A 27,893-nucleotide genomic window follows, 5' to 3' on the forward strand; every position below is an offset into this window, starting at 1 on the left:
AGCACTTTGGGAGGCCGAGGAAGGTGGATCACCTGAAGTCAGGAGTTCGAGACCAGCCTGGCCAACATGGTGAAACCCTGTCTCTACTAAAAATAAAAAATTAGCCAAGTGTGGTGGCACATGCCTGTAATCCCAGCTACTTGGGAGGGTGAGGTAGGACAATCACTTGAACCCAGGAGGGGGAGGTTGCAGGGAGCCAAGATTGTGCCACTGCACTTCAGCCTAGGGGACAGAGCAAGTGAATTCTTCTCTCTGCTAGGGGAGCATCATATTTTTTGTAATTTTAGAATTACATTTCTGGTCACAACTATCTAAGTGGGCTATGATTTTGCTTCATAAAGTCTTAATGATTTTGATTATTCTTACCTTAAAGGTTACCATTTATCCTAATGAAATTAAGATAAAATGTGATTTTGTTACCAGCCTTTAGATTCAGTATTAGACACAGAACATTTTATTTTTATTTATTTATTTTTTTTGAGACGGAGTCTTGCTCTGTCGCCCGGGCTGGAGTGCAGTGGTCAGATCTCAGCTCACTGCAAGCTCCGCCTCCCGGGTTTACGCCATTCTCCTGCCTCAGCCTCCGGAGTAGCTGGGACTACAGGCGCCCGCCACCTCGCCCGGCTAGTTTTTGTATTTTTAGTAGAGACGGGGTTTCACCGTGTAGACCAGGATGGTCTCGATCTCCTGACCTCGTGATCCGCCCGTCTCGGCCTCCCAAAGTGCTGGGATTACAGGCTTGAGCCACCGCGCCCGGCGACACAGAACATTTTATAAGGATCCTTGATAAGGCTCTTACTTCCTTGTCTTATCACAGAAGTAGAATTAGAAACTCTGTGACAAATATCCAACCCCTCCACCATTTTGATAATCTGTTTTTGGACTAGGTATGTAGTAGGTGATCAATAAATGATTACTGAATGAATGAATGTAAGCCTGAATGGATGGTTCTGACTTCCTGTCTGCTTATCTGCCTGTCTAGGTCTGTACGTCTATTTCTGTTGGACTTTATGTGAATCCTCTCAAAATATAATTATTGTATATTGCACTGAGTCTAATGGTTACCTCCCTGAGATCGTCCATGAACTAAACTCAGTGGTGACTAGCTTAAAACACACACAGACACACACACACCCCACCTACCAATATTTTATGACTTAAACATATATATAGCATATATATGTGTATATAGATATATATATAAACTATTATATAAAAGATGATCTACTGAAAGGCGGTAGGATATGGTGGTGGTAGTGATTTATAGATGAAATCACTCCCACAGCATTAGCATCTTGGCAGTAGCTCATTCCTCAGCTTCCCTGAACTAGGCGTGGAACTCCAGTTACTTCCCATATATCTGATACATTTAGGCTGCAACAAAGTCAAGTGCTTTTCTTGCTTATTTTTTCCCTTCTTTGAGAACAGAAGACACCAGGAAAAAAAAAAATTATGAGAAAACAACAGTTCCTTACTCTGTACCACCTGCTTAAATGCAAACCAAAGGCACCCAAATGATGCAACCCATGAGTGTGGAAGAGGCTGGCGGATGGGCTGTCACGTCTGGCTGATCTGATGTCAGAGCAGATCATGTGGTGCTCTGTGGGCAGCTGGGACTGGCCCGCCGAAAGCACATGGATTACAGTCTGAGGCTGTAATGGGAAAGTCGGTTCCTGGGCTGCTGTCTCATAGACATCAGCTTGCAGGGAAGCTGGGGGCTCTCCGACTTGCCCTGCTCCGGGGCCCCTCCTGCTGCGTGACTCACAGGCACATTGCAGAGAGAAGCTGCCGCTCCCAGTAAGTGCTTAAAGAAGGTCTTTATTCAGAGCATTTTGGAAGCGGGGAGGAAGTGTTTGTGTTGATAGGGGGTGCTGGAAGCCTTTGTAAAACCCCCTCCTTGGATCTGGGCTGGGCAGCGGCGCTTTCCATGCCATTCTGGAGTTCAAAGGCAGCGCTGATGTGCAAATGTTCCCCAGCCCTGATTTTGGTTTGTTCTCCATGTGATGTGTTTTTCTGATTTGCATTTTCTCTTTCTTTAACCGTAGGGCAGATTTTAAAGATCTGGTTAAAGTGAATTGATTTCAGATTCCCAGCCCCGGAGTGGACTTGGTGTTCCCTGTGTGATAAGCAGGGAGAGGGGCAAGAGGGTGGTGGCTCTTTTGGTTAGAATCACTGCTTGTGTTAAGACACTGTGTCTGTGCCGGAGAAAGTGGTTACCACCCCTTCTCTGCATTGGGTGAGTAGGTGGTGTGAGAGAAAGCGGGGTGAACCAGCAGTGAAGAGATTTGATTAGTTTTCGGTAAACAGCAGTGCTATTAGTATATTGCCTTTTTCTTACGGTCAAAATTTATATTAAATAGTGTCAGCTGGCAGAACAGGTGCTGGCAGTGGAAGAATGATGGGGTTCTTTCTCCCTTTCCCAGCTAGTGAATTGTCTTTCCTGCATCGAAAGCCCAATTAAGGAGTAGAGAGAAATGTGACAGATACAGATTTCTGAGCACTGTTTTTTTGTTTGTTGGTTTGTTTGTTCTTTTGTTTGGTTTTTATTTTTTATTCTTAACAAGCACCATATTTCCACCCGCATGCATCGGGAATGATTCTCACCTTGACGATGTCTTAGGTGTGGCCTTTTTGGAGAGCAAAGGAATAAATTCGATAACATCCTTCTCTTCCTTCTGAGCATATAACATTAAGTTTGTTTTAGAGACTGAAAATAAATGTGTGTGGTTGGAAGGAGATATAAAGGGGAATTTAGAAGAACAGATTGTTTATTTACCCTGGCACTTTGCTGTGAACACTTGATAGAGTTCTAGGTCAAGGTGTATGGTGTCCCCTTGAGGGATAATAGGCAAATAATTAGGCTATGTCTTTAAGCATTGGAAAATCTTTATTTTTTTAAGGAACAGAACCTGGTCTTTTCTGTGAATCTCTGCACAAACCGTAGGCTTTGGGGCCAAACACTGATTCCAGAGACACTTAGGCATTGAAGAAACTTTTGGGTGAGAAAGATGATGGTATGAATGCAAAGAAAATATGCTTAGATGAGTTTTGTCGTCTTTTTTTTTTTTTAAGCCTTTTGCAGTATATGGTTTAAGTCACAGAACAACAAACAACAGAAGAGAGTGTGCCCCACCCATAGTGTTGTGAACATGGATGATTCCCCTCCCATTCTATTCCACTGAACTGCATAAACGCTAGCACAGAGGCAGTTCTAATTCATCTTTTGAACCCTGTATGTTACAGGTACAAGCCATATAAAATGAAGACATAGAAAAATGGAAGATCCTCCCACCCCACCCTACTTTCTCCTCCTTCCATATTGTTGAGTAAAGCTAGATTTATCCTGGGAAGGGTCTCCATCACTGCTTGTAATTTTGTTAGCCATTTCGTGTAGGCGAGCACGGTGTGAGGATTTCAGAGGTAGTCTTCCTGATCTGGCCCTCCGTCCCTGCCTAGACCACACCCCCTTTTTTGGCCACATGCCTAAAACTCTTTCTGAAGGAGAGTGTGATAAAACGATGCCCATCCTTGGGCACATGGATTCTTCCGTCACATAAACCGAAGAGCCCTGATTTCTCTGCAGACACACATTTCCTGCTTCTCAGGGTGAAGATACCCAGTTATGGGGGTTTTAGAATTCCTTTTGTTTAAAGATTAACACAGTAATGTGAAAAGAAATGGAAGAAAATTATCCATTTTTCCATCTCACACAACTCTGTTTAATGTCCTGTATTCTCTTCCTGTCTTTATCATCACATTAGGCTAGCTATGTTTAATGCAGGGGGGCTATCCACACTCCTCCAGATTTCTACTTTTCAGGGAAGGCACCTGTAGTTACAGACTTAGAGCTGGACCATACCCTATTAGGACTGATAGTTCAGCCATATTTCACAGAGGGTAAAGCTGGCCAGAGTTACACATCTGATGAGTGAGAGTTGGGACCAGAACTCAGATTGCCTGACTGTCCAGTGCTCCTTCTGCAATCATGCAACCTAAGGAGAGAACATTTTCTTCAAAAATTAGGTGTTTTTGGCCGGGCGCGGTGGCTCAAGCCTGTAATCCCAGCACTTTGGGAGGCCCAGACGGGCGGATCACGAGGTCAGGAGATCGAGACCATCCTGGCTAACACGGTGAAACCCCGTCTCTACTAAAAATACAAAAAATTAGCCGGGCGTGGTGGCGGGCGCCTGTAGTCCCAGCTACTCGGGAGGCTGAGGCAGGAGAATGGCGTGAACCCGGGAGGCGGAGCTTGCAGTGAGCTGAGATCCGGCCACTGCACTCCAGCCTGGGCAACAGAGCAAGACTCTGTCTCAAAAAAAAAAATAAATAAATAAAATAAAAATTAGGTTTTTTTTTCAATTTCTGGTTCTTTTTTTATTTAAAATGCTGTGTAATTATTAGCATAGCAAAATGACTGTAATTTCACTGTCTTTCCTGAAGAATGTCTTGCAATAGATTGGAAAGTCAATTTTGTTTTTTTTAATTAGAGACAGGTTCTTGCTGTGTTGTCCAAGCTGGACTCAATTCCTGGGCTCAAGTAATCCTCCTGCCTTAGCCTCCCAAGTAGCTGGGATTACAGGCATGAGCCACTGTGTCTAGCTTTGCCTTTGTTTTTCTGTTTGTTTTTGGAGATAGGGTTTCTCTTTGTTGCCCAGGCTGGAGTGCAGGGGCATGACCATAGCCCATGTAACCTTAAACTTGGGCTCAAACAATCCTTCAGCCTTAGACTCCTAAGTGGCTGGGACTACAGGCGCATGCTGCTATACCGGGATAATTTTAAAATTTTTTTGTAGAGATGGAGTCTTGCTATGTTGTCAGGGCTGGTCTGGAACTCCTGGGCTCAAGTGGTCCTACTGTGTTAGCTTCCCCAGCAGCTGGGATTACAGGCATGCACCATCACACCTAGTTTAGATTGGAAAATCTTTACAGAGAAAATTAAGTTCTGTTTTCTTAGGAAAGTAGCATGTTTATATTCTTTGTGGGTCATCTGATGAAATCTCAAATACCTGATTATTACAGTTTTCTAATGTTGGCTTTCTGAGAATGTAGACCACCCTTTTTTTTTTTTTTTTTTTGAGACTGGGACTTAGTCTGTCACCCAGGCTGGAGTGCAGTGGTGTGATCACAGCTCATGTAACCTTGAACTCTTGGGCTCAAGTGATCCTCTCACCTCAGCCTTTTAAGTAACGGATTATAGGCAAGCACCACTATGCTGTCTTCTACCCTACTTAATAAGGGGATTATTGGTCAATTATGGCAAACCACATACCACAAGAACATTTAGAAGCTTCATTCTATTTGGGTGGTTTTCTGAGTCATATAATTTTTTTTTTTTTTTTGAGACAGGGTCTGTCTGTCACCCAGGCTGGAGTACATTGGTTTAATCTTGGCTTAATGCCACCTCCATCTCCTGGGCTCAAGTCATCCTCCTATCTCAGCCCCACCAAGTAGCTGGGATCACAGGTACACACCACCACACCCAGCTAACTTTTGTATTTTTTGTAGACACAGGGTTTCACCTTGTTGCCCAGGCTGATCTTGAACTCCTGGGCTCAAGTGATCCACCTGCCTCAGCCTCCCAAAGTGCTGGGATTACAGGCATGAGCCACTGCGCCTGATGTTCTTTCTTAATACAAACCTATTTATGGTGACATATTTAAAAACCATTTAAGCTGCCGGGCGTGGTGGCTCACGCCTATAATCCTAGCACTTTGGGAAGCCAAGGCGGGAGGATCACGAGGTCAGGAGATTGAGACTATCCTGGCTAACACCGTGAAACCCTGTCTCTACTTAAAAAAAAAAAAAAAAAAAAAAAAAAAATTAGCCGGGCTTGGTGGCACGTGCCTATAGTCCCAGCTACTCAAGAGGCTGAGGCAGGAGAATCTCTTGAACCCGGGAGCCAAGATTGCGCCACTGCACTCCAGCCTGGGTGACAGGCCGTCTTAAAAAAAAAAAAAAAAAAAAAAAGAGAAAAAGAAAAGCAACAACAAAAAAAACCATTTAAGGCCAGGCATAGTAGCTCATGCCTGTAAATTCCAGCTCTTTGAGAGGTCGAGGCGGGCAGATTGCTTGAGGTCAGGAGTTCGAGACCAGCTTGGCCAATATGACGAAACCTTGTCTCTACTAAAACTACAAAAATTAGCTGGGGGTGGTGGCATGTGCCTGTGGCCCCAGCTACTTGGAGGGGTGAGGTAGGAGGATGGCTTCAAACCGGGAGATGGAGGTTGCAGTGAGCCAAGATCGCAACCTGCACTCCAGTCTGGGTGACAGAGTGTCACCCTCTCTCAAAAAAAAAAAAAAAAACCCGAAAAAATAAAAACAAAATAAAAAACATTTAAAAGATGTTTAATTCAAAATAAAATTTCAGATTAATTTTTTCCCTTTTGAGATCAATGCTAGGCCCGCAAGAGATTTAAAAATACTTGTTCATTGAATGATAGAACAAATATATAGAACATTACAGCTCTTGCTTATGAGTATAATGAGATTTAAAAGGTAATCCAACGTTATGCTGTTCCATAATGTTATTAGAATGCCCATCTGTTAATTATTCAATCTTATTTTGGTAAGGGTAAGACTCCTACATATTTGCTTAAAATAATGCAGATATGAATAAATGTCATAGATAATTCACCTGTGTTGATGCTATTTGTAAAAGCAATAAACACAAAATTAGATTGGGTGTTGTTTAATTACAATTTTTGGAAATCTCAAATTCAATACAGGGGCCCTCTGATTATATCCTGGATATGCAATAGTCAGTTTCTACTGGTTGAGTATCTCTTCATTGTAGACATTAAACTATAGTGATATATTGGGAAAAATTAGTTCTGGTGGCTTTGAGTGGTTTCAAAAAGAATAATTGGGACACTGTTCTAAACAGCCAGCACTCTCTAGCTCAGAAACAAATGGCTGCATGTGTGACATTTCTAAATGGTGACATCTTCAAGGAACCCTCTAAATGGTTACTTATTTTAAGCTTCAGGTTATGGAGGAAAGAAAAAATTAGGCAGGGGATGTTAGTTGTTAATGCTCCTAATATGAACAGACAGAAACTTCAGATAAAGATATCATTTATTTCAAAAAGATGTAACTAAGAGGAAATGCAAAAAAAAAAAAAAAAAAAATGCAAAGTTCAGTAAAGTAAATAGCTGCTGTACTAATTGTAAATTTCAGTCTTTGAGGTTTTGGGTGCCTTTAACCGATTTCATTTAGGCAGAAAGTACAAGCAAATATCTCTTGTAAACAAAGCAACAAATTTAAGTTAATGCTTAAACAAATTTAAGTTAAAACTTTTGGTTCACAGCCAGAGCCAAAAGTTTTTCAGGGTTATTATAACACACTGGGCTCTCAGCCCATCCATCTAAATGTCCAAAGTAGACTAAAGTTATGGATCAGCCCATTGTATATACCATCCCACATGAGAGCCAGATGCTACTGTTTACTGTGCTAGTGACTTAGCCAGATTTAATGTGAAATCTGAGATTACTGTTTGGGGTCCCTGGAAGTTATAGATGGATTTTTCTGATCATGGATTTAGGCTTTATACTTCAATCTGTTTTGACTAATGCCGATTTTTTCTAAGGACAATCTTTTAAACCTAATTTATACCCTAAACTTTAGATGCAGAGTTTCTTTATAAAAATTGTGTTCATTTATTGTCTTTGGACCTTGGATGTGTTGTAGGTCTTCAGCATCTGTCTGTCATATCTATCTATCTATCTATCTATCTATCTATCTATCTATCTATCTATCATCTATCTGTCTATCTATCAAGAGAGGGGGACAGGGTCTTGTTCTGTCACCCAGGCTGGTGGGCAGTGGTGTGATCATAGCTTACTGCAGTCTCGCTCTTGGCCTCAAGCGATCTTCCTGCCTCAGCCTCCTGGGTAACTAAGATTATAAGATGACAGGAGAGTGACAGGACTACAACCATGACAAGTTAATTTTTTAAGTTTTATTTTTGTGGAGACAGGGTGTTGTTCTGTTGTCCATGCTGGTCTTGGACTCCTGGCTTCAAGCAATCCTCCTGCCTTAGCTTCCCAAAGTGCTGGGATTACAGGTGTGAGCCATTGCACCCCGCCTGTAGCATTTGTTTTTTTTTCTTTTGAGATGGAGTCCAGGCTGGAGTACTATGGTGCGATCTCAGCTCACTGCAACCTCCGCCTCCCTGGTTCAAGCCATTCTCCTGCCTCAGCCTCCCAGGTAGCTGGGACTACAGGCATGAGCCACCACACCCAGTATTTTTAGTAGAGATGGGTTTCACCATGCTGGCCAGGCTGGTCTCAAATTCCTGGCAAGGTGATCCAGCCACCTTGGCCTCTCAAAGTGCTGGGATTACAGTTGTGAGCCACTGTACCCTGCCTTTAGCGTATTTTCATTGTTTGTTTTGAGGATGGAAAAGAAGCCATGGAATTCTATTGCACAGCAACCACACTAGAAAATGTAATTATAATGCAGATTTTAAGATGATTTGGTAAAAAACCAGTTCTGTATATATTGATTGAGAAAAAGACTATCTACCATCTTAAGAAAATGTGGCACATATACCCCATGGAATACTATGCAGCCATAAAAAAAGGATGAGTTCATGTCCTTTGTAGGGACATGGATGAAGATGGAAACCATCATTCTGAGCAAACTGTCACGAGGACAGAAAACCAAACACTGCATGTTCTCACTCATAGGTGGGAACTGAACAATGAGAACACTTGGACACAGGGTGGGGAACATCACTGGACCTGTCATGGGGTTGGGAGAGGGAGGAGGGATAGCATTAGGAGATATACCTAATGTAAGTAACAAGTTAATGGGCGCAGCACACCAACATGGCACATGTATACGTATGTAACATGTAAACCTGCACGTTGTGCACATGTACCCTAGAACTTAAAGTATAATTTAAAAAATAACAAATAGTAAATTAAAAAAAAGAAAAAAAGACTATCCACTGTCCTCAGTTGGAAAGAAAATTTCATCATTCGAGACCCAGTATTATCAGATTTTGTTGACATAGTTAGATCCCTTATCCCTTAACCTTCTCCAATTTGGTTTATGTCCTTTTCATCCAATTAAACTGTTTTTTGAGGAAGTATCACAAGTAATGATAATACTATCAATAGTACTACCGATACTGCAACAGCATCTGTTGTAGGGAAGGAAAGATTTATTTTCCTCATCCATTGCTAAGTTCATGGCTGAGGCACCTATAACAAAAGACAGATTAACCAGAGAAAATCTTAAACCAAATTCATTTAATTAATATGTTTACATGACATAAGAGCCTTCAGAAATGAATACCCAAAGAAACAGGTAAATTTTTACATTTTTGTGCTTAGGGTTGATGAAGAGTAGACAGTTGTGGAAAAGTATGATTGGAAAAAGGAGGTGTGATCTAATGGTAATAAACTGGGGGATTTAGCTGGACCTGTGTGTTTAGATTTGTCTCTGTGTCCCTGTGCCTTTGGAGATAAGAACATTCCTTTCCTCCAGATACAGGGTGGGCACCTCTCCATGAGAGCCTTAATGACTTATTTCACAGGAAGGTCAAAGAATTATTTTTTGGCTTACTTCAGAGGAGAAAGGCAAGAGAAGGTCAGCGAGTAACTTTTCTGCTTCTACTGCTTCCTCAAATGCCAAAGTGCCGTATTTTGGGGTAGCATGTCCTGAACCCCATCACTGCTAAGTGCTGAGCACTTTTCATACGCAAGACCCTGCACTAATACTTCACTTATTTATGGACGTTTCATAGATGGTAAGATGAACTTGCCCCAAATGTGTGACTTGTCATTTGAGAATCCAGTCTGTCTAGACTTTCTAAGTCTAAGGCCTATCTCATAACCTGTTGTTACTGTTTTGACTATAAATTTCTATAGAGTTGTGTAGTCTGTTTTGCTTCAGACTTCAAAACCACTTGTGACATCTGTACCAAACACAGTGACAATGGTCTCATTGCAACCTGAAAAGCCAGTTGTCCCTGGAACAGCAGTAACCCTGTCCCTTCCAGCAGTAACTTCTGAAGAATCTTCAGGTGCAGCTATTTGTCTTCCATCTGTGAAACCTGTTGTTACTTCTGCTGGGACCACATCTGACAAGCCTGTTATTGGCACTCCAATTCAAATCAAACTTGCCCAGCCGGGCCCTGTCCTTTCACAACCAGCTGGGATTTCACAGGCAGTTAAAGTCAAGCAACTAGTAGTTCAGCAGCCTTCAGGAGGCAATGAAAAATAGGTGACCGCACTTTCACATTCCTCAGCATTGACCATTCAGAAATCTGGATAGAAGACGATGCCAGTGCACACCGTAATACCTACCAGTCAGTTTCTTCCAGCTTCCATTCTAAAGCAAATTACTCTGCCAGGAAATAAAATTCTGTCGCTTCAAGCATCTCCTACTCAAAAAAAGAAGAGAGAATGGAACAACATACTTCAGGGATGAAGATGACATCAGTGATGTGACTTCTATGTCAGGGGTCAAACTTAATGAAGAAAATGCCTGTATCTTAGCAACAAACTCTGAATTGGTTGGCACACTCATTCGGTCATGTAAAGATGAACCATTTCTTTTTATTGGAGCTCTACAAAAGATAATTTTAGACATTGGTAAAAAGCATGACATTACAGAACTTAACTCTGATGCTGTGAACTTTATCTCCCATGCAACAGAACAATTACGAGGCCTTCTAGAAAAACTGACTGCAATTGCTCAGCATCGAATGACTACTTACAAGGCAAGTGAAAATTACATCCTGTGTAGTGATATGAGGTCACACACACCTCAGATTTCTTGAAAAGCTGGATCAATTGGAGAAGCAGAGAAAGGATTTAGAAGAAACAGAAATGTTACTTAAGGCAGCCAAGAGTCGTTCTAATAAAGAAGATCCAGAACAGCTGAGATTAAAGCAGAATGCCAATGAGTTACAGCAATTGGAACTTGAACAGATACAGCATAGAGATGCTAATCTCACAGCTCTTGCAGCTATTGGACCAAGGCAGAAGAGACCACTAGGACTTGAAAGTGAGGGCTTAAAAGACAACCTTCTTGCTTCTGGTACATCCAGCCTGACAGTCACCAAACTGTTGCTTCGTCCAAGAATCTGCCTCAGGGACTTGATATTTTGTATGGAACAGGAGCAGGAGATGAAGTATTCTCGAGCTCTATACCTGGCCCTTCTGAAGTGACCACTCCACTCTCCATCCAGATCCTTGCTATTTACTGCCAAGGAAGACACAAAGAGCATTGTTGCACTGTTCTCAAATTTCAGTTTCTGGAAAATAATCACCAATACGAAAGAGCAAATGAAGGGAAAAGCATTTCATGCTCATGGATAGGAAGAATCAATATTGTTAAAATGGTCATACTGCCCAAATCAATTTACAGATTCAACACTATTCCTATTTAAGTGCCAACACTATTTTTTACAGAACTAGAAAAAGCTATTCTAAAATTTTTATGGAATAACAAAAGAGCCAGAATAAACAAAGCAATCCTAAGCAAAAAGAACAAAGCTGGGGGCATTACCCTGCTCATCTTCAAACTATACCACAGGCTACAGTAACCAAAACAGCATAGTATTGGTACAAAGACAGTCACAGAGACTAATAGAACAGGTTAGAGAACACAAATAAAGTCGCAAACGTACAACCATCTGATCTTCAACAAAGCCTACAAAAATAAGCATTGGGGAAAGGATTCCCTATTCAATAAACGCTGCTGGGATAACTGGCTAGCCATATGCAGAAGACTGAAACATGACCCCTTTCTTTCACCATATACAAAAATCAACTCAAGATGAATTAAGGACTTCTTTTTTTTTTTTTTTTTGAGACAGTGTCTTGCTCTCTCACCCAGGCTGGAGTGCAGTGGCATAATCTTGGCTCACTGCAAGCTCCACCTCCCGGGTTCAAGCAATTCTCTTCCTCAGCCTCCCGACTAGCTGGGATTACAAGCGCCCACCATTACACCTGGCTAATTTTTGTATTTTTAGTAGAGAGGGGGTTTCACCATCTTGGTCAGGCTGGTCTTGAACTCCTGACCTCGTGATCCACCTGCCTTGGCCTCCCAAAGTGCTGGGATTATAAGCGTGAGTCACCGTGCCCGGCTGAATTAAGGACTTAAATATAAAATCTGAAACTATAAAAACCCTAGCAGAACACAGAAAGTACAATTCTAGACACAGGCTCTGGCAAAGATGTTATGACAAAGATTCCAAAAACAATTGCAACAAAACCAAAAATTGACAAATGGGACCTAATTAAAGTAAATGACGTTTGCACAGCAAAGGAAACTATTAACAGAGTAAACAGACAACCTCCATAATGGAGGTTTGCAAACTGTGTATCCAGCAAAGGTCTATGTATCCAGCAAAGGTCTAATACCTGGAATCTATAAGGCACTTAAAGCAAAAAACAAACAACCCTATCAAAAAATGGGCAAAGGAGGCTGGGTGTGGTGGTTCACACCTGTAATTCCAGCTCTTTGGGAGGTGGAGGCGGATGGATCACTTGAGGCCAGGAGTTCAAGAACAGGCTGGCCAGTATGGTGAAACCCCATTTCTACTAAAAGCAAAACAAAAATTAGCTGGGCGTGGTGGTGCTCGCCTGTAATCCCAGGTGTTTGTGGGGCTGAGGCACAAGAATCGCTTGAACTCAGGAGGCAGAGGTTTCAGTGAGCTGAGATCATGCCACCGCATTCCAGCCTGGGTGACAGAGCGGGACTCTGTCTCAAAAATATAAATAAATAAATAAATAAATAAATAAATAAATAAATAAATAAATAAAGTACAGTTTAAATCCAATGTTTGTTTGTTGGATTTATGTCTAGATAATCTGTCCAACGCTGAGAGTAGAGTGTTTAAGTCCTGAACTATTACTGTATTAGAGTCTATTTCTCCCTTTATAGCTGTGTTGAGTACACATACATTTACAATTATATTTATTATATCCTCAGGCCTGGTGCAGTGGCTCATGCCTATAATACCAGCACTTTGGGAGGCCAAGGTAGAAGGATTGCTTTGAGACCAGGAGTTAGACTAGCCTGGCAACATAGTATAAGCCCATCTCTACAAAAAAAAAAAAAAAAAAAAAAAAAAGGCAAAGGACATGGAGAGACACTTCTCAAAAGAGGACACACAGGCGGCCAACAGGCATATGAAAAAAAATTCTCAAAACTAGATTAGAGATGTGTAAATCAAAACCACAATGAGATATCATCTCACACCAGTTAGAAAGGCTACTATGAAAAAGTCAAGGCTGGGTGTGGTGGCTCACACCTGTAATCCCAGCACTCTGGGAGGCTGAGGCAGATAGATCACAAGGTCAGGAGATTGAGACCATCCTGGCTAACACGGTGAAACCCCATCTCTACTAAAAATACAGAAACAAAATTAGCTGGGCATGGTCGTGGGCGCCTCTAGTTCCAGCTACTCGGGAGGCTGAGGTGGGAGAATGGTGTGAACCCGGGAGGTGGAGCTTGCAGTGAGCAGAGACTGTGCTACCACACTCCAGCCTGGGCAACAGAGTGAGACTTCGTCTCAAAAAAAAAAAAAAAAAAGAAAAGAAAAGCAAAAAATAACAGATGCTGGTGAGGCTGTGGAGAAAAGTGAACACTTATACACTGCTGGTGGGAATGTAAACTAGGTCAGCCACTATGGAAAGCAGTTTGAAGATTTCTCAAAGAACTTAAAAGAGAGCTACCCTTTGACATAGCATCTTATCACTGAGTATATAACCAAAGAAACATAAATTGTTCTACCATCAAGTCATGTGTAAACATATGTTCATAGCAGAGCTGTTCACAATAGCAAAGACATGGAATCAACCTAAAAACCTATCAACAGTGGACTGGGTAAATAAAATGTGGTACATACACAACATGGAATACTACACAGTCATTAAAACGAACGAGATCATGTTCTTTGCAGCAATGTAGATGGAGCTGGAGGCCATTATACTAAGCAAATTAACACAGTAACAGGAAACCAAATACCAGATGTTCTCATTTATAGGTGGAAGCTAAACGTGGAGTACAAATACACATGGACACAAAGAAGGGAACAGTAGACACTGGGGTCTACTTAAAGGTGGAGTGTGGGAGGAGAGTGAAGATTGATACTTTTCGGTTACTATGGTTGGTACCTGGGTAACAAAATAATCTATACACCAAACCCCTGTAACATGCAATTTTTTTTTTTTTTTTTTTTTTTTGAGACAGTCTCATTATGTCATCCAGGCTGGAGCGCAGTGCCACAATCTCAGGCCACTGCAACCTCTGCCTCCCGTGTTCAAGCAATTCTCCTGTCTCAGCCTCTTGAGTAGCTAGGACTACAGGCGTGAGCCACCAACACCTGGCTAATTTTTGTATTTTTAGTAGAGACGGGGTTTCGCCATATTGACCAGGCTGGTTTCTAAATCCTGGCCTCAAGTGATCCTCCTGCCTCGGCCTCCCAAAGTGCTGTGATTACAGGCATGAGCCACAGCACCTGGCCCATAAGATGCAATTTACTTACATACCAAACCTGCACATGTACCCCTAAAACTAAAATAAAAGTTGGAAGAAAAAAATAGATTTTGCATCATTTTACCGTCACAAAATTATTTTATTTTGCCCTGGAAAGACTGTTGTTTCTTCATATTGTATACTCTGTGCTTACTAAAACATTGTTGATATGGATAAAAGCAGAGTCATTCAAATTGTAAAGTTATTTGTAGAGTAGTACTGCAGAATTTTAAATACCTCATCCTGATATTGTATGATATTCAATTTCAGAATAAACTAAGTCCTGTAAGAACATTTGGCCCAGATGTTACTAAAAATAATTGTTGCTCTAAAATTTCACACAGAGAATAACATTCCATGGTCTTCTACTGTTATGCGCTATTGCTTCATTTTTCCATTTGGGATTGAAAAGGAGAAATTTAGAAAAATATTTTAAAATGATATATATTCTTGCTTTATAACCTCCAATATTCCGCGTCAGTTAAATCTAAATTGTTGTAAAGAGACAACTGTATACTTGTGTTTAACCACTCATCTGTTCAAAGTATTTAGAATTTAAGTTGGAAAGAGACAAGTCCACCTAAAGACATGGAGCTAGGATAGGTTGGAAGGACAGAAAGTGATCTGTAGCAGCTGGATGGGAAGACTAGCTTCATTTGGACATGTAACAGTTTGAAAGGTGGTCTTACTTTCAGTTTGAACCAGAAGAGAAACAGAAAGAGGCTTGGTTGTTCTGATAGTGAAGGAAATTCCTTAGAAGTTCTACTGAAGAAAGCCTTGGAATACAGAATTATAAAAAGTTTTAAACAGAATAAGCCAAACATGAGGTAGTGGGTAAGGGGAGGAAATAATACGCTGAAATGCCAATCTTTAGACCACAGTAGCTCTAAAATCTAGAGCACTAGAACATTGGATTGGACAGACAGCTGGCTGGAGATGTCTGATTTTAGACCTGTCAGGGCAATTTTTGCAAGATAAATCTGATAGGTCAAAATTAGAGTAGTTTAAGCACTGATTACTCTGATTTACACTTAATGATTAGTTTTGATGATATACGATGCACCTAGGTGGCTGTATATTTTTTCCTTTAATTTATGAATGGTTTGTGTTTTAAAATACTTAATAGACTGTCCCAAATTCGAAAGGTACAAAAGGATAAATAAGTCTTTCTTTATCCCTGGTGCTCCAGTTCTCCTCCTGAGAGACAACTGCTGTTTTTAATTCCATGTGTGTCTTCCGAGTATATTGAATACCTATATATACACATAGATATAACTTTTAAAACACTAATTGTAACATTCTACATATACTATTCTGTGCCTTTTTCCATTTAACATGTCTTCAAGATTATTCTCTGTCAGTACATACAAAGTTGCCTTATGCTTTAAAGAAATGTTTCATTATGAAAAAGTTCAGACATACACACAAAACTAGAATGTATAATGGATCCCCAGGTATCCATTACCCAGTTCAACACATATATCAATATTTTGACGTTCTTACTATGTATTAGATGATATTAAAAATTATTAACTTTGTTAGGTGAGATAGTGGCTTGGTGGTTATATTTAAAAAACGTTCTTAGAGAAGCATCTGGAAATATTTATGACTGAAATATGTTCTCTGACGTTTGAGATTTACTTTAAAATACACCAGAAGAAAAAAGTATGTGTGGAAGGAATAGCTTAAACCAAGATTGGCAAAATGTTGAAGTTAAGTGCATGCAGATTCATTATATCATTTTCTCTGCTATTGTGTATGTTAGAAAATTTCTATAATAAGAACTACATTTGCCAATCTGGTTCCATCTATAGCTCTCCCCTTTTTTGGAAGTATTTTAAAGTGAATCCTAGATATTATGTAATTTCACCCATAAATACTTCTGTATGTATTTCTAATATTATAAGGGCTTAAAAAAACACTACAAAGCCATTATCACATCTCAGAAAATTAACGGTAATTCTTAGTATAATCCAATATCCAGTCAATTTTCCAATTGCTCTGATTTCCTCCAAAATGTCTTTTTGCAGTTGCATTATTTAAGAGTCAAATTAGGTTCACATATGGCATGTCTTAGGTCTTTCTTGATCTTTAATAATCAGACATTATAAAGAATCAGATCTTTAAAAAACAGACTCCTATTTCATTGAGAAACTTGCTTATCTGTTCTGTAGAAGGCCCCACCTTCCGGATTTTTTTTTTTTTTTTTTTTGAGATGGAGTCTTGCTCAGTCACCAGGCTAGAGTGCAGTGGTGTTATCTCTGCTCACTGCAACCTCTGCCTCCTGGGTTCAAGTGATTCTCTTGCGTCAGCCTCCTGAACTACAGGCGCGCGCCACCACACCCAGCTAATTTTTGTATTTTTTTTTAGTAGAGATGGAGTTTCACTATGTTGACCAGGATGGTCTTGATCTCTTGACTGATCCACCTGCCTCAGCCTCCCAAAGTGCTGGGATTACAGGCATGAGCCACCACGCCCAACCCACCTTCTGGATTTGACTGGTTGTTTCCTTCACGTGTGGTTCAACTTGTTCCTCTATCCCTTATATTTGAGTCTTGATTAGATTCACTTTCAGTATATTGCCAAGACTCCTTCATAGGGGGTGCTCGTTCTGCTGTATCATCTCAGGAGGTCCACTGGTCCCATGTTTCACTTTGAGTGATACTAAGATTTAGGAGAGGATTTGGGTGGTGTCAGCCTCATCTGCCATCAACATTTCACTTGATGTTTTTGGCATGCAGTGATTATTAATGACTAAGTCCATTATTTCATTAGGGATTACAAAACAATTTTTATTTTTATTTTATTTTAGTTTTTTTTTTGAGATGGAGTATCACTCTCTTTCCCAGTCTGGCGATCTCGGTTCACTGCAAGCTCCGCCTCCCGGATTCATGCCATTCTCCTGACTCAGCCTCCCAGGTAGCTGGGACTACAGGTGCCCGCCACCACGCCTGGCTAATTTTTTATACTTTTAGTAAAGACGGGGTTTCACAGTGTTAGCCAGGATGGTCTCGATCTCCTGACCTCGTGATCTACCCACCTTGGCCTCTCAAAGTGCTGGGATTATAGGCGTGAGCCACTGCGCCCGGCCACAATTTTTAAATTCTTACATTCTGTTTATACTTACTACTTGGAATTGTTCTGCAAAGAAGTTTCCCTCATAACTATTTGATAAATCAAAGTATACAGTTGACTTATTCTTTTTTTTTTTTTTTTTTTTTTTTTTTTGAGAGGGAGGACTCGCTCTGTCACCCAGGCTGGAGTGCAGTGGCCGGATCTCAGCTCACTGCAGGCTCCCCCTCCCGGGTTCCCGCCATTCTCCTGCCTCAGCCTCCTGAGTAGCTGGGACTACAGGCGCCCACCACTACGCCCGGCTAGTTTTTTGTATTTTTTAGTAGAGACAGGGTTTCACTGTGTTCGCCAGGATGGTCTAGATCTCCTGACCTCGTGATCCGCCCGTCTGGGCCTCCCAAAGTGCTGGGATTACAGGCTTGAGCCACCGCGCCCGGCCTGACTTATTCTTTTTAACAACCACATAGCATTTTATTGTTCTATAATTTAATGGTCCTCTATTATTTAAAGTATTTACTCTTTTTGGTTTGTTTACATTTTTTCCAACTGTATTTTCTCATATATTTATGCATTTACAATGAATAGTAAACTATATAATTTTATAGTTACATTTTAATGGAAAAATAATTATCAGACTTTTTCTCTCTGTGTGTATGAATTTAGTATAAATATAAGAGGCCAGACCTGTATTTTAACCCTTAGTTGGTTACTTATTTATCACACGATGATGGGGAAATTATCCTTTCTTTTTTCTTTCCTTCAATTTATTCTTTGAAAGCCTCATTTTCTTAATTAATATACTGAGAATAATAACCAATTTCCAGAGTGTTTTAAGGCTTAAATTAAAAAACTATCAAAATGCTTGGTAAAGTTCTTAGCATAGAGTAAGTGCTCATTAAAATGAACTTTCTGCTAAAATTTGAGGGATACATGGAATAGCACATGCAAATTCTATTGGATAGGGCTTAGCAAATAAATGTTCAATAAATAGTGCCACTTTAATCCATTTCTTAATTTTTCCCCAATCTGAGTAGTAGTGAAGATTACTTTTTTTCCCTAGGCTGTTTTCAGGAGTAATAAATAAATAAACCTTAGGTGCCCTGAGTTTTTTGCTGTGAAAGATCATTCTTCTGTTGGCCTTTATGGAGACTTATCTGGAATTGCTGGGTCACGGCTTTCTATCCTGGGAGGCTGATATGGTTTGGCTTTGTGTCCCCATCCAAATCTCATCTCAAATTATAATCCCCACATGTTGAAGGAGGGACCAAATGGGAGGTAATTGGGTCATGGGGGCAGTTTCCTCCATGCTGTTCTCATAATAGTGAGTGAGTTCTCATGAGAGCTGATGGTTTTAAAGTGTGGCACTTCCTCGCTCTCTCCCTCCTGCCACCCTGTGAAGAAGGTGCCTTGCTTCCCCTTCTGCCATGATTGTAAGTTTCCTGAGGCTTCCCCAGCCATACAGAACATCTTTTATTTACAAATTATCCAACCTCAGGTAATCTTTATAGCAGTGTGAGAAAGGACTAAGAAAGAGAATTTGTACCAAGGTAATGGGTCACTGCTATAATGATAACCTGAAAATGTGGATGTAACTTTGGAATTGGGTAATAGGCAGAGTTTGAAAGAGTTTGGAGAGCTCAGAAGAAGACAGGAAGATGAAGGAAAGTTTGGAACTTCCTAGAGACTTGTTGAATGGTTTTGACCAAAATGCTGATAGTGATATGGACAGTGAAGTCCAGGTTGAGGTGGTCTCATATGGAGATAAGGAACTTATTGGGAACTGGAGTAAAGGTCACTCTTCCCATGCTTTAGCAAAGAGACTGGCGGCGTTTTGCCCCTGCACTAAAGATGTGTGAAACGTTGAACTTGAGAGAGATGATTTAGGATGTCTGGCAGAAGAAATTTCTAAGCAGCAAAGCATTCAAGAGGTGACCTGGTTTTTCCTGAAAGTGCACAATGATATATGCTCACAAAGAGATGACTTGAAATTGGAACTTATGTTTAAAAGGGAAACAGAGCATAAAAGTTTGGAAAATTTGTTGCCTGATCATATGGTAGAAAAGAAAAACCCATTTTCTGGGGAGAAATTCAAGCCAGATGCATAAATTTGCATAAATAACGAGGAGCCAAATGTTAATCACCACGAAAATAGGGAAAATGTCTCCAAGGCATGTCAGAGACCTTCAAAGCAGCCCCTCCCATCACAGGTACAGGGGCCTAGGAGGATAAAATGGTTTCAGGGGCCAGGTCCAAGGCTGCTCTGCTCTGTGCAGCCTTGGGACGGGGCACCCTGTATCCCAGCAGCTCCAGTTCCAGCTGTGGCTAAAAGGGGGCCCATGTACAGCTCAATCTGTTGCTTCAGAGGGTGTAAGACCCAAACCTTGGCAACTTCCATGTGGTGTTGGGCCTGTGGGTACACAGAGGCAAGATTTGAGGTATGGGAACCTCTGCCTAGATTTCAGAGAATGTATGGAAATGCCTGGATGTCCACACAAAAGTCTGCTGCAGATGCAGTGGTGGAGCCCTTATGGAGAACCTCTGCTGGGGTAATGCAGAAGGGAAATGTGGGTGTGGGGACCCCACACAGAGTCCCCACTGGAGCACTGCCTAGTGAATCTGTGAGAAGAGGGCCACCGTCCTCCAGACCCAAGAATGGTAGATCCACCAACAGCTTGCACTGTGTGCCTGGAAAAGCACAGGCACTCAATGTCAGCCCATGAAAGCAGCCTCAGGTCTGTACCCTGCAGAGCCACAGGAGTGGAGCTGCCCATGGCCTTGGAAGCCCACCCCTTGCATTCAGCATTCCCTGGATGTGCGACATGGAGTTAAAGGAGGTTATTTTGGAGCTTTAAGGTTTAATGACTGCCTGGCTGGGTTTTGGATTTGTGTGAGTCCTGTGGCCCCTTTGTTTTGACCAATTTATCCCATTTGGAATGGGAACATTTACCCAATGCCCGTACCTCATTGTATCTTGGAAGTAACTAACTTGCTTTTGATTTTACAGACTCATAGGCAGAAGGGACTTGCCGTGTCTCAGATGAGACTTTGGACTTAGACTTTTGAGTGAATGCTGGGATGAGTTAAGACTTTGGGGGGCTGTTGGGAAGGCATGATTGGTTTCAAAATGTGAAAATGACATGAGATTTGGGAGGAGCTAGGGGTGGAATGATATGGTTTGGCTTTGTGTCCCCACCAAAATCTCATCTTGAATTGCAGTCTCCACATGTTGAGGGAGGGACATGGTAGGAGGTGGATCATGGGAGCAGTTTCCCTTATGCTGTTCTTATAAGAGTGAACGAGTTCTCATGAGAGCTGATGGTTTTAAAGTGCTGCACTTCCTCATTCTCTCTCTCCCTCCTGCCACCTTGTGAAGAAAGTGCCTGCTTCTCCTTCCCCTTCTGCCATGATTGTAAGTTTCCTGAGGCCTCCCCAGCCATTCAGAACTGTGAGTCAATTAAACCTCTATTTATTTATTTATTTTTTTGAGACGGAGTCTCGCTGTGTTGCCCAGGCTGGAGTGCAGTGGCGCGATCTCGGCTCACTGCAAGCTCCGCCTCCCGGGTTTACGCTATTTTCCCGCCGCCCGCCACATCGCCCAGCTAGTTTTTTGTATTTTTTAGTAGAGACGGGGTTTCACCATGTTAGCCAGGATGGTCTCGATCTCCTGACCTCGTGATCCGCCCGCCTTGGCCTTCCAAAGTGCTGGGATTACAGGCTTGAGCCACCGCGCCCGGCCTAAACCTCTTTTATTTATAAATTATCCAGCCTCGGGTAGTATCTTTACAGCAGTGCGAGAATGGACTAATACAGAGGCCCTGCTGCATACTGGGAAATGCCTGCTTTTCAGGCAGTCCCAATCTGGAAAGGTTCAGGTGGAATGCAGATAGCACTTCTTTAACTCTGAGTTGTGGAACTAGAGTGAATGTTCCTCTTCTTCTCTGTCTTGGCCTTCCTACCTCATCCTTGGTTTCCAGTTCATTTTTAGGATTAGAAAGTTATTCTAACAGGCCGGGCGCAGTGGGGTATACCTATAATCCCAGCAGTTTGGGAGGCCAAGGTGGGTGGATCACCTGAGGTCAGGAGTTCAAGACCAGCCTGGCCAACATGGTGAAACCCCGTCTCTACTAAAAATACAAGAAATTAGCTGGGCATGGTGGCTCATGCCTGTAATCCCAGCTACTCGGGAGGCTGAGGCAGGAAAATAGCTTGAACCCAGGAGGCAGAGGTTGCTGTGAGCCAAGATCATGCCACTGCACTCTAGCCCGGGTGACAGAATAAGAGTCCATCATCCATGTCAAAGAAAAGAAAAAGAAAAAAGAAAAAAGTTATCCTGATAAAACTCTAAATCTGTATTACTTCCAGTACTCTGTCTAAACCCACTGTGGGAATTAAAGCTAAACAGAATTATGAACAATTATTGTTTCCATGAAACACTACTTTAGAATGAATGGCACTTGCTTTACAGTTGATATGCTAAATTATCTTTTCTAGCAACTCATAAGAATTACTGTTTCTCCTGTGCCTTTGGTATTTCAGTTTCTCATAGGTTCTTCATCTTTGTAACATCTTAGGCCTTAGCTTTAGTCGTCAGCTTTCCCCTATCAAATAATGGCCAATGTTTCCTCTTTCCTCTATGGACTTCTGGCATCTTCTCTTCTGTTCGTTTCTCCCCTTGTTTTGTAACCTTTCCATTCTCAGAAGCACCATCTGTCCGTGAAGACATTTTGCACCCCTTGTTTGGTGACACTTTGTCCATATGATGGATAAAGCTAGCCTTTCTCAGCATTACCTCATTTCTTTTTCCTACATTTCTAGGTAACAGCTGACACACACTGTCCTTTCATTCACAGGTCCCAGTTTTAAAACATACAGAAGGCAGAAAGGTTAAGTGATTTGAAAATAGGTGTTGAAGATAATATAGAGTCAGCACTGCAGACTGGAAAAGAACAATTGTCTCCCTGATGCTTAGGATCAGGCTTTTTGTTTGTTTTGTTTTTCAATGAAATCTGCTGAAGGAGCATACACATATTTTAGTGACAGCCTGGAAAACAAGAGACATTTTTGGTCATTCTAGTGCATTCCTTCTGTCTATTTTGATGTAAGGTTATTATGAATATGTGCTGAGTCTTTAAAGAGTAGATGATGCCAAATATTTTGACAAATTTGAATGGTTTTCCTAAAGTATTAAGGTGTGGTTTGGATAAAATGAATGCTATTCTGTATATTAATTCAGATTTGGAGCATCAAAAACTGTCACAAAATGGCACTGCTTCTCAAATAAAAGGTGAAGTGGAAAGTAAAGGAAAAACATCAAAGAATAAGAAAGCGGCTTATTTTTTCCATTGTTTTACAATTAATCCATGATAAGTCAGTTCAGATTTCAATGACCAGCTTTAAGGCAGTAATGATCCATGTCTATTCTCAATCCTGGATATAGAGATTTTTTGATTGAAGGATGACTTTAAAAAGAATTATAAGCAACAGTTGAAATTTTGCCTTGCACATTCTCTGTACCACATTTCTCCTTCAGCGAAAAACCTCTTAAAAATGCCTACTTGTAGTCTTTCTTGGCCAGCTTTGTACTCTTCTGTATGTTGAGCTATGGCCTATTGTTTCCATTCATTCGATAATAATTATTGTGATTCATCTGATGATAATTTATTAAGCACCTACTATATGCTAGGTCTTGTGCTATGTGCTGGAGGCACAAAGATGAGTAAGACATGGTCCTGGTCCCTGTCCTTCCTCTAACAGCAGGCTTTAGATTAAACATCTCTGCTTGAACGAACAGGCTTTCCCAGTGTGGTGTGTAGATCAACTGCATATTCAGCTACTGGATCAGAATCTTGGGATGGGCTTAGGAATCTGCATTTTTGTGTGATGATTCTTATGCACTGGCCTAGGACATGGTAGGAGTGAGGTGGTTAATAGGGAGATACAGTGATATGTGATACAGCTCATTCCTCAGAGAGAGCTTCCATTCAGCTTTAATATTTCTGGCAGTTTCCTCAGGAGGGGAACAATTTGCCTGGCTTGAAGGTTACTTTGGAGGTGGCAGGCTGAAGTGCTACTGTAAGTTCTGGAATGGGGCTAATTATGTCCTCCAGAAAATCAGTTCTGGATCAAGGGGCAGATTTTGGGTTAGGCTGGGAATGCTGGATGGGGGGATAAGGGCCAAGGGCTTATATACCCAGAGGGTCCATAATGTAGCCCCTGGGGTGTCCAAAGAGGAAAAATATAGCTGACAGCTAATACCATTAGGATTCATTTAGGGAGGGAAAAATGCAAAGATAAAACAATAAGAGTTAACACATATACAATGTCTTATATGCCTAGGTGCTGTGCAAAGCACTTTACATAAATTAATTAATCCTAATAATAATCCTATGAGGTGAGTCTAGTACTATCATCCTCATTTTACAGGTAAGGAAACAGAGGTTAGGTAATTTTCTCAAAGTCACACAGCATAAGCCAGGATTCCAACCCAGGGAGTGTGATGCAGAAGGTGAGCTCATTCAGCTGCTTCTTAGAAGCATCATCATTTAAAATGCAGACAGTATAGTGTGGGTTTAAACTCACACCTTTCCTACTGTTATACTTGAGTATCCATATGTTTCAGCTTTTCACCAAAATAATACTCTCCCTTCCCCATAGGCTACACAAGGAACACTTCTGAAAGTCCTGAAAACTGCCCTCTTAAATGCCTTCAGGACTGGTTTCTTCTGTTTTAGAGAAGAAATTACACCCTTCCAGCCGGGCGCGGTGGCTCAAGCCTGTAATCCCAGCACTTTGGGAGGCTGAGACGGGCGGATCACGAGGTCAGGAGATCGAGACCATCCTGGCTAACACGGTGAAACCCTGTCTCTACTAAAAATACAAAGAACTAGCCGGGCGAGGTGGCGGGCGCCTGTAGCCCCAGTTACTCCGGAGGCTGAGGCAGGAGAATGGCATAAACCGGGGAGGCGGAGCTTGCAGTGAGCTGAGATCCGGCCACTGCACTCCAGCCCGGTCGACCAGAGCAAGACTCCGTCTCAAAAAAAAAAAAAAAAAAAAAAAAAGAAAGAAAGAAATTACACCCTTCCTTTTGCTGTTACCTTGTAATCTAGATGCATATGAAAAGCCCCTTTACAGCAGATCTGGTCCTTCAGTGCCTGAAGCGAAGACTGGATGCACTATTTTTAGAGACAAAGCCACAAGATCTTAGTCTTTAAACAAGTGTGGATACAAGAAAACTCACAGTGCATATTTAGAAGGCTGAACAACTTTTCAGTTTCTTTTTTAAAATTTTAATTGCAGATTGGGTGTCTGAAGACTTTCATGTTGTATGTTCAGTAAATATGGGTCATTAATAAAAAGTTGAAAAAATGCTAACAAGGGAAAATACATTTGAGGCGAATCTGAGCTTCCAACAAGGAGAGTTATTTGACTTGAGTTCTTTTTCAGGAGCTATGTAACATTATTACATATTGAGCTGATGATAGACATCTGGCATGCAAACAGATCTGAAGGTGTATTGAATTAGAAGGAAATCTGTGGACTGTGAGATGGTTCTCTCTTATTTTGTAGAATGAAGAGTGAGAGGCTGCCATTTCTTGGAAATTATGCCCAAATGGCCTGACAAGTTGGGCTTTATCCTGGCTTCCTTGTTTGGAGAATTAAACCCACAAGACATTATCTTACTGACCGAATCATTCTTAGGTATAGGTTTGCTTCATAAACTCTTATTCTTTTTTTTTTCTTTTTGAGATAGAGTTTCGCTCTGTCGTCCAGGTTGGAGTGCAGTGGCGCGATCTTGGCTCACTGCAAGCTCCGCTTCCCAGGTTCACACCATTGTCCTGCCTCAGCCTCCCGAGTAGCTGGGACTACAGGTGCCCGCCACCACGCCCGGCTACATTTTTTGTATTTTTTTTTTTTTTTTTTAGTAGAGACGGGGTTTCACCGTGTTAGCCAGGATGGTCTCGATCTCCTGACCTCGTGATCCGCCCGCCTCGGCCTCCCAAAGTGGTGTGATTACAGGTGTGAGCTACCACACCCAGCCCAAATTATTTTCGATGTTGACAAATATCTGGTGCTTCTCTTAAAATAACGTTCCCACTGAAGAAGGCAATAGTTCAAACCTCTGAAAAATAGAGTAATGATTCGTCAGAGTTATTCCTTTAACTTAATCCAGTGATCTCCAACCTTTTTGGCACGAGGGACGGGTTTCATGGATAACAATTTTTCTATGGACTGGGGGGCGAAGAATGGCTTCGGGATGAAATTGTTCCACTTCAGATCATCAGGCATTAGAGATTTTCCTAAGAAGCCCGCAACTTAGATCCCTTGCATGTGCAGTTCACAATAGGGTTCGTGCTCCTATGAGAATCTAATGCCACCACTCATCTGACAGGAGGTGGAGCTCAGGCCTAAAGCTTGCTGGCCCACTGGCCGCTCACCCCCTGCTGTGCGACCCGGTTCCTATTAGGCCACGGAGTGGGGACTGGGGACCCCTGCCTTAATCTATTAAGCAATTATATTAGTTTCTTGTTGCTGCTGTAACAAAGCTCTATTTAAGACAACACACATTTATTATCTTACAATCTAGAGATCAGAAATCCCAAATGAGTTTCACTAGGCTGAACGCGAGCTGGCGGCAGGGCTGTGGGCTCTCTGAAAGCTCTAGGGAGAATCTGTTTTCTTGCCTTTTCCTCTAGTTGCCTGGGGACAACCATCTTCAAAGCACACCACTCCAATCTCTGGTTCTGTTGTCACATCACCTTCTCCCTCTTTGATTCTCTTGCCTTTCTCATATAAGGAGCCTTGTATTACATTGGGTCCACCTGGATAATCCAGGATAACCTCCTCATCTCAAGATCCTTAATTTAACACACATGCAAAGTCCTGTTTGCCATATAAAATGACATTTAAGGGTTCCAGGGATTAGGAGATGGACATGTTTGAGGAGTCGGTGTTATTTTGCCTTCATGGAGATGTACAACTCAGATTTGCTAAAAGATTTTGTGTACTAGAAATTTATATTAACTTAGCACTTCTCCCTCAACTCTCTTTCTGTTTTCATCCCAATTACCCAGAGCTCCATTAAGATCTCACATTTGATTTATCTGAGAACTCCCAACATCGGTATGAGGAGGCTGCGAGAACAACATTTTCCAGACTGAAACTCCAGTGGCCCAGCAATGTTAGGAGGAGTTCTATGTTAAAAAGTGTTCTGATGTAGATAAGATTAAAAAACATTGTATGTGCCATTCCACCTACCTTCATCTTTAATACACATTAGCATATGGAAAAGGTACTGAGAATTCTTTTTATTGTCTGTGATTCCCAAGTGTGTTTTAAAATGATTTTTTTTTTCTTTTTCTCTCTTTTTTAGGATGCTTATGGATTACCTCAAGAAATACCAATGTATTATGTTTGAGAAATGTTGCCCTTAATGTGTTATAGTTTTCCATTCTAAAACTTAACTAGGTTACCCTGAAAAAATAAATACAAAAAGCATATTGGAGCTGATTCTAAATATCTTCTAAATGACAGCTCTCCTATTTAATCTTCCTTCTACCTATGCAGAAGTTAGGTTTTATTGGACTTTAAAACAATTGACTTTCAAAACCTAATTCTATGAAAACCTTGGTTCTATAAATAAATATTTAGAATAATGTTATATGCATACAACAATTTTGTGCTACACAACACAAAATTGTTCTGAAAAAGTAAGATAATCTTTTGAATGTTTTTCAAGATATGTGGAAAAATTTACTATTATGAATAGTATGTCAGAATCACAGGACTGGAGTATATCTTAAAAAGTTGTATTCACCATTTTGCTATTTTGAGAAGGTAAAGTGGTCTAGAATGGTACTTAATAACTTATATGATTCACCTGACAGCCCCTGACAATGGTGTGAAGAGGGCCTTAGCCTTCTCCCCTGGGTTCATGATTGGACAACCCTTAGCATAGGTTGGCAATGCAATCTTTGCCAGATAAGACTTTCTTTCTTTCTTTCTTTTTTTTTTTTTTTGAGACAGAGTCTCGCTCTGTCACCTGGGCTGGAGTGCAGTGGCCGGATCTCAGCTCACTGCAAGCTCCGCCTCCTGGGTTCACGTCATTCTCCTGCCTCAGCCTCCCGAGTAGCTGGGACTACAGGCGCCAGCCACCTCGCCCGGCTAGCTTTTTGTATTTTTTAGTAGAGACGGGGTTTCACTGTGTTAGCCAGGATGGTCTCGATCTCCTGACCTCGTGATCCGCCCATCTCGGCCTCCCAAAGTGCTGGGATTACAGGCTTGAGCCACCGCGCCCGGCCCCAGATAAGACTTTCTTTGCACCTTCC

General features: G+C 41.4%; 1 protein-coding gene and 1 pseudogene across 20 annotated transcripts in view; both read left to right on the forward strand.

Moving 5' to 3' along the window:
- Window positions 1-1,529: 1,529 nt before the first annotated feature.
- ANK2 (ankyrin 2) overlaps window positions 1,530-27,893 on the forward strand; it is a 583,169-nt gene continuing 556,805 nt past the window's right edge. For all 20 annotated transcript variants that reach the window (XM_023219998.2, XM_023219984.2, XM_023219996.2 and 17 more), the window contains exon 1: window positions 1,530-1,797. The gene's annotated coding sequence lies outside the window, so the exon portion shown is untranslated. The remainder of the gene's footprint in view (window positions 1,798-27,893) is intronic.
- LOC111547861 lies at window positions 1,658-11,180 on the forward strand (annotated as a pseudogene).

Source organism: Piliocolobus tephrosceles, chromosome 3, assembly GCF_002776525.5.
Source record: "Piliocolobus tephrosceles isolate RC106 chromosome 3, ASM277652v3, whole genome shotgun sequence".
In the NCBI taxonomy this organism is placed as follows: domain Eukaryota; kingdom Metazoa; phylum Chordata; class Mammalia; order Primates; family Cercopithecidae; genus Piliocolobus; species Piliocolobus tephrosceles.